This window comes from Rhinopithecus bieti, unplaced genomic scaffold, assembly GCF_001698545.2.
Source record: "Rhinopithecus bieti isolate Rb0 unplaced genomic scaffold, ASM169854v2 scaffold_11380, whole genome shotgun sequence".
Lineage (NCBI taxonomy): Eukaryota > Metazoa > Chordata > Mammalia > Primates > Cercopithecidae > Rhinopithecus > Rhinopithecus bieti.
This window is the reverse complement of record NW_016807225.1, coordinates 2,524,938-2,532,708: the sequence shown is the minus strand read 5'-3', so window position 1 is coordinate 2,532,708 and position 7,771 is coordinate 2,524,938. Positions and strand designations below refer to the sequence as shown.

General features: G+C 38.7%; 1 protein-coding gene across 2 annotated transcripts in view; it reads right to left on the bottom strand.

Annotated features, from left to right (window-relative positions):
• Positions 1-7,771, bottom strand: part of IFT43 (intraflagellar transport 43) — a 106,969-nt gene that overhangs the window by 70,182 nt on the left and 29,016 nt on the right. The gene's annotated exons all lie outside the window — the stretch shown is intronic.

Genomic DNA, 7,771 nt, shown 5'->3' with positions numbered 1-7,771 from the left:
CCAAAATTGCTAGCAATAAGGAATTAAGTAAATGGTAAAATATACATGAAAATACTATGCAAATAACAAAAAGTCATGTTATTAAAAAAAAAACCCAATGATATAGGAAAGTTCGATACATTTTAATTTTCAAAAACATGTTATCAAACAGTAAGTATATGCTTTTGATGCATTTTTTAAAATGATTGCCAACATATACTATCTAGTGTTAATGAGTTATATGTACATGACTGACAGGGGACTCCATTATAGGCAATTTTAATTTTCCTTTTTTCTTCTGCTTTTATAAACCAAAAAGTAATAAAATAAAGATATAAGAGTAAGACTTGCTTAGAAGACATAAACTAAATTGGTGGGTGGATTAAAAATCTACTCAAGAGGCCAACCCCAACCCCTGCCACTGCTGCCAGTGACCGAGTACAGTGTCTAAGAGACTTGGGGATTGACTTGCCCCCACCAACCCCCCACAACTAGCACCTATGTATGCCATCTAAAGGCCTGAGGATAGGCTGACCCCACTCACTGCCACCACTGCCAGCACACACATGACCCAGGGGCCTAGGATGGATCCATCCTGCCCACCACCACTGGTGCACATTTTCTGGGGTCCAAAGGACTGTTCTGCCCTATCTGCCACCCACACATGGTCTGGGGGCCTGGGAATAGGCCTACCCTGCCTGCCACCAGTGTCCATGTATGTCTCCCAAAAGCCTGATGACCAGTCTACCCAGCTTGCAGACACCACCCACCCACATGCACTACCTGGGGACCTGGGGACTGGCTCACCTGGCCCACCACCGCCACCCCTGGCACCTGAGCAAGGCACTGGAGGCCTAAGGACTGACCTGCCCAGATCCACCATCACCAGAGCCCATGCACACCACCTGGGGGCCCCAGGGACTAGCATACTTGGCTTGCCACCACCACCACCAGTGCCTAAGTACAAGCCCACTTGGTATCCCCATTTGCAGTAAAGCCTTGTCACAGCCTCTAATAACAGCTATAGCATAAGCCACTAAAGAACCCATTGATACCCACTGATGCTGTTTACAGCTGAAGATATATAAAAACTACATGACCGCACCCACCCAGAATCAAAGCCAAAGCACCCCACCTAACTAACACTATAGATACATCTATAGGAAAAAGTATTTTCCTATGGAAGTCAATCCATAAGACTGGAAGATGCAACTATTACACCAGATACACAGATAGCAACGTAAGAACACAAGAAACATGAAAAAGTAAGGAAACATGACACCTTTAAAGGAACACAATAATTCTCCAGTACCAGATTCCAATGAAAAGAAAATACATGAAATGGATGAAAAGAATTCAAAACAATGATATTAAAGAAACTTAGTGAGATATGAGAGAACACAGATAAAAGAGTACAAAGAAGGCCAGTTGCAGTGGCTCACGCCTATAATCTCAGCACTTTGGGAGGCTGAGACAGGTGGATCACGAGGTCAGGAGATAGAGACCATCCGGGCCAACATGGTGAAACCCCGTCTCTACTAAAATACAAAATTAGCTGGGTGTGGTAGCACATGCCTGTAATCCTAGCTACTCGGGAGGCTGAGGCAGGAGAATTGCTTGAACCGGGAAGTCGAACCGGGAAGTCGGAGGTTGCAGTGAGCAGAGATCACACCACTGCACTCCAGCCTGGCAACAGGGCGAGACTCCATCTCAAAAAAAAAAAAAGAGTACAAAGAAATCAGAAAAATGATTCATGATCTGAATGGGAAAGTCAATAAAGAGATAGCCATCATAAAAAAGAACCAAACAGAAATCCTGGAACTGAAGTCAATGAAAGAAAGAAAAAATACAATCAAGAGCTTCAACAATAAACTAGACCAAGCAAGAGAAAAAGAATTTCAGAACTTGAGGACAGGTCTTTTGAAATAACTCAGTTAGACAAAAAAGAAAAAAGAATAAAGAAAGCCTACTTGACATATGCAACACCATAAAGAAAACAAGTATTAAAATTTTTGAAGTCTCAGGAGAAGAGATGGGCAAAGGTATTGAAAACCTATTCATGCAATAATAGCTGAAAACTTCCCAAGTCTTGAAAGGGATATAGATATTCAGATACAGGAAGCTCAAAGGTCTTAAAATACATTCACCTCAAAAAGATCTTCTCCAAGGCACATTATAATCAAAATGTCAAGTCAAAGACAAAGATAAAATTCAAACAAAAGCAGGAGGAAAGTGTCAAGTTGCACATAAGGGAATTCCCAGCAGAAACCTTATGGGACAGGAGAGATTGTGATGATATATTCAAAGTGCTGAAAAGAAAAAAAATGTCAGCTATGATTATTATGCCCAGCAACGCTATTATTCAAAAATGAAGGAGAAATAAAGTCCTTCCCAGATAAGCAAAAACGAGGGAATTCATCACCACTGACCAGGCCTTCAATAAATTATTAAGGGAGTCCTACATATCTAGAAGTGAAAGAATACTATATACCATCATGAAAACACAAGAGAGTATAAAACTCACTAGTAGAACAGTTACACAAATGGGAAAGAGAAAGAATTCAAACATTACCACTTCAGAAAACCATCAAACTGCAATGATAAAAATTAAGAGAGGAAGTAAGGAACAAAGGATATAAATAACAACCAGAAAACAATTAATAAAATGGCAGAAATAAAATGGATTAAACTCCTCACTAAACTGGCTGAATGAATTAAAAAGCATCAATGTTTGCTGCCTATAAGAAACTTACTTCACTTATAAAGACACACATAGACTAGAAGTGAAGGGATGGAAAAAAATTCCTGCAAATAAAAACCAAAAGCAAGCAGGAGAAGCTACACTTACATGAGTTACATGAGATAACACAGATTTTAAGTCAAAAACTGTAAAGAAGGTCATTCTATAATGATAAGGGGATCAACATAATAATTCTAAATATATATACACCCAACACTGGAGCCTCCAGATAATGAAAAGCAAATATTATTAGATGGCCGGGCGCGGTGGCTCAAGCCTGTAATCCCAGCACTTTGGGAGGCCGAGACGGGTGGATCACGAGGTCAGGAGATCGAGACCATCCTGGCTAACACAGTGAAACCCCGTCTCTACTAAAAAATACAAAAAACTAGCCGGGCGTGGCAGCGGGCGCCTGTAGTCCCAGCTACTTGGGAAGCTGAGGCAGGAGAATGGCGTAAACCCGGGAGGCAGAGCTTGCAGTGAGCTGAGATCCGGCCACTGCACTCCAGCCTGGGTGACACAGCGAGACTCCGTCTAAAAAAAAAATTATCAGATCTAAATAGACTCCAATACAGTAATAGTTAGTGACTTCAACATCTAACTCTCCCAGCACTGGACAGATCATTTAGACAGAAAACCAATAAAGAAAACTGGGAATTTAAACTGCACTTTAAACCAAATGAAACTAACGGACATTTATTAAACATTTTATCCAATAGCCGCAAAACACACATTCCTCTCATCAGCACATGGAACATTCTCCAGGACAGACCATATGTTAGGCCACAAAACAAATGTCAAGAAATTTTTAAAAACCAAAATCATATCAAGTATCTTTCAGATGACAATAGAATAAAACTAGAAATCAATAATAAGAGGAATCATGGAAACTGTACAAATACACAGAAATTAAACATCATGCTCCTGGACAACCATTGGATCAATGAAGAAATTAAGAAGAAAATTTAAAAATTTCTTGAAACAAATGAAAACAGAAACACAACATACCAAAACCTATGGGATACAGCAAAAGCAGAGCCAACAGGGAAGTATAGCAACGAAAACCTACATCAAAAAAAAAAAGGAAAGATTCTGAATGAACAAGCTAACAACACACCTCCGGAAACTAGAAATGCAGGAACCAGCCAAACCCCAAATCACTAGAAGGAAAGAAATAATAAAGATCAGAATGGAACTAAACAAACTAGAGACTTAAAAAAATACAAAGGATCAATGAAACAAAAGATGGCTTTTTGAAAAGATAAACAAAATTAGTAAACTGCGAGCTAGACCAACTAAGAAAAAAGAGAGAAGGCCCAAATAAATAAAATCAGAAATGAGAAAAGAGACATTACAACAGATACCACAGAAATACAAAGGATTATAAGAGACTACTATGAACAAGTACATAATAATAAATTGGAAAACCTACGGGAAATGGATAAATTCCTGGACACATACAACCTACCAAAATTGAACCAGGAAGAAATAGAAAACCTGAACAGACTACTAACAAGCAATGAGATTGAATCAGTAATAAAAAGCTTCCCAACAAAGAAAAGCCTAAGACTAGATAGCTTTACTCCTGAATTCTACCAAACTTACAAAGAAATAATACCAATTTTTCTCAATCTATTCCCAAAAATTGAATGGGAGGAAATTCTTCCTAACTCTTATACAAAGCCACTATTACTCTGACACCAAAACCAGATAAGGACACAACCACCGCAACAGCAACAACTATAGGCCAACATCCCTGATGAACATAGGATGCAAAAATCCCCAACAAAATACGAGCAAACTGAATCCAACAACACATCAAAAAGATAATACACCATGATCAAGTGGGATTTATCCCAGGGACGCAAGCATGGCTCAACATAAGCAAATCAATAAATCTGATATATCATACCAACAGAATGAGGGATAAAAATCATATTATCATCTCAATAGATGCAGAAAAAGCATTTGATATGATTGAACATCCCTTCATAATAAAAATTCTCAGCAAATCAGGCATAGAAGGAACAAATCAGGCCTCAACTTAAGGCCACATATGACAAACCCACAGCTAACATAATACTTAATGGAGAAAAGCTGAACATTTTTCCTCTAAGAACTGGAACAAGACAAGGATATCCACTTTCACCACTTTTATTTAACATAGCCCTGGAAGTTCTAGCCAGAGTATTCAGGCAAGAGAAACAAATAAAAGTCATCCAAATTGGAAGACAGGAAATGAAACTGTCCCTCTTTGCAGATGATGTGATCTTATATATACAAAAACCTAAAGATTCCATCAAAAAATTCTTAGAATAAGTGAATTCAGCAAAGTTGCAGGATATGAAATCAACATACAAAATCAGTAGTGTTTCTACACACCAAAACAAAGTAGTTGAAAATAAATCAGGAAAGCAATCCCATTTATAATAGCTACAAACAAATACTTAGGATTACATTTATCCAAGAAGGTGAAAGACTTCTACAGTGAAAATTACAAAACACTAATGAAAGAAATTGAAGAGGACATAAACAAATAGACATCCCATGCTCATGGATCAGAAGAATTAATATTGTTAGAATGACTGTACTACCCAAAGGAATCTATAGGTTCAATACAATTGTCAAAATACCCATGACATTCTTCACAGAAACAGAAAAAATAACCCTAAAATTTGTATGAGACCACAAAAGGGACTGAATAGCCAATGCAACATTGGGCAAAAAAGAACAAAGATGGAGGCATCACACTATTTGACTTCAAAATATATAATACTACAAAGCTATAATAACCAAAACATCATAATATTGGTATAAAAACAAATAGATCAGTGGAAGAGAATAGAGAACCAAGGAATAAATCCATGTACTTCTAGCCAAATGATTTCTAAAAAAGACACGAAGAACATATTAGGGAAAGAACAGTCTCCTCAATAAGTGGTGCGGGGAAAACCAGATTTCCATATGCAGAAGAATGAAACTAGACCTTCCCCATCTCTCACCATATACAAAAATCAAATAAAAATGGATTAAAGACTTAAATGTAAGACCTGACACTACAAAATCTACTAAAACTTTCTGCACAGGAAAGGAAACAATCAACACAGTGAAAAGATAAACTATAGGAGAAGATATCTGCAAACTATCCAACAAGAAACTAATATCCAGAATATGCAAGAAACACAAATAAGTCAATAGCAAAAAAACCAAAAAAGCCCCATTAAAAAGCAGGCAAAGGATCTGAAAAGAATCTCAAAAGACGACACACAAATGGCCAAGTATATGAAAAAATGTTCTACATCACTGATCGTCAGAGAGATGCAAATCCAAAACCACACTGAGATATCATCTTACCCCAGTTAAAATGGCTCCTTTGAGCCTGGCCTGAGTTGTCACTTTACCGATGGATATCAACTGGTTAATAGTGTTCCCTAAGAGTCTAAAAGCAAAAATGATCAGCTTTTTCTTGTTTAACCACAAACCCAAGGAAACCATGGCTATTGGGTGAAAATCCCTTCTGCCTAGAGGTAACACAAAGCCACATTTCCTCTCACTTTCTTCCCATTATAAAATGGTACCAGCAGCTTCAAAACAAAGAGCTCACCAGCTAAAAGTCACTCCTCCAAAGCCAATACAGTTTAACACCCACTTCTAAAATCAAAGGATTTTTTTCACTAATAACTGAAGCCATTAGGAGTTGATATAATATTATAAAAACTGTATAAGCTACTTTTCATTTCCTCCACCCAAACATTGAGATTACTCAGAAAAATAAAAATTGCAAAGAAATCCTCTGAGCAAAATGAGTCAGGACTATGGTAGTTAGCTTGCTTCCCACTGGTGAACCTCAGGAGAGAGCACTGAAGCAGAGGGGAGAGGAGGAGGGACAGGTAGGCTTAGCTCTCTGCAAAGTAGGCTTGGGCATTTAGAGGGAGATGCCTGTCTCCTGATGGGAAGTCCTTACATACATGATTTCGTTCTCTGAGTCCAAGGATTAGAAATGTTTTTGTAAACACCCCCTAGTATGAATCTTGTTATGGGCACACACAAATACCATGTCTGGATGAGACGGACTTAATTAACAACTATTACCAAGTTATACGCTCTTCCCCAGAAATCAACCTCGTTACCTATGTGGGGAACTTGGCACTGGTCCCATGTGCACTGGGTACAATAGAAAAAGTAGAAGATATCATCCCTGTCCCAAATGTTCCATGAGACCAAGAAGATGCAGAGTTCAGTGTATCAGGCCTGTATGAAATCCACATAATTGGATGTCAGGCTTAATCTGAAACCCAAGAGGCCACAATGGAAGTGAGAATTAGGCGTCCGTGATGGAGACACAGAATTGTTCCAGGAAGAGGCTGCATCCAGGATCCAAAGATGAAGCTGAGGAGGAATCCCTCAGCCATGGGGCAGTCACACCAAAATTTGCAGTTTTCTTGCCATCTTGGTGGTTTTTATTGGGGCATTATTAAGGCTGCTCTGATAAGCATGCATAAAGCTTACAATACACATCTAAAAGCTAAACAGAATTGTACAGACTCAGGAAGTGCTGAGGAGAAGGAGAGGTCAAGGAAGCTTTATGGGCAAAGTGGGGCTTGTCTTGGATTGGAAATGTAAAGAAAAAAGCATTCCAGAAGCAACCAGATCCAAGGGTGTAGTGATACTGGGGATGGTACATAACTCTCCTGTAGCAAAATGTTGTTACTTGCCCATCATATTGTACGCGCCCCCAGGAAATGTTTTTGGGAGTTTGAGCCCCTCAGCATTCACTACTCTACAATGAATGTAGAGTGGAAGCTGATGCAACTTGATCATAATGTGGCAGTTTGAATTAAGTACAAACAATCTGAAATGTAAGCAGACAACTGGCTTGTAGCAATATGATTTTTTTTGAACATCTTACATTTTTAATCCTTTCTTTATAAGTTTCCTAGACTACTTTGGATTAAGAAAACTATGGAAAACTAGTAAGTGCCACAAGCGAATGCCAGGCGGTAGGTAGCACGTGTCAATTTTCCAGAGTCCTGAATGCACTGCTTGGGGTCT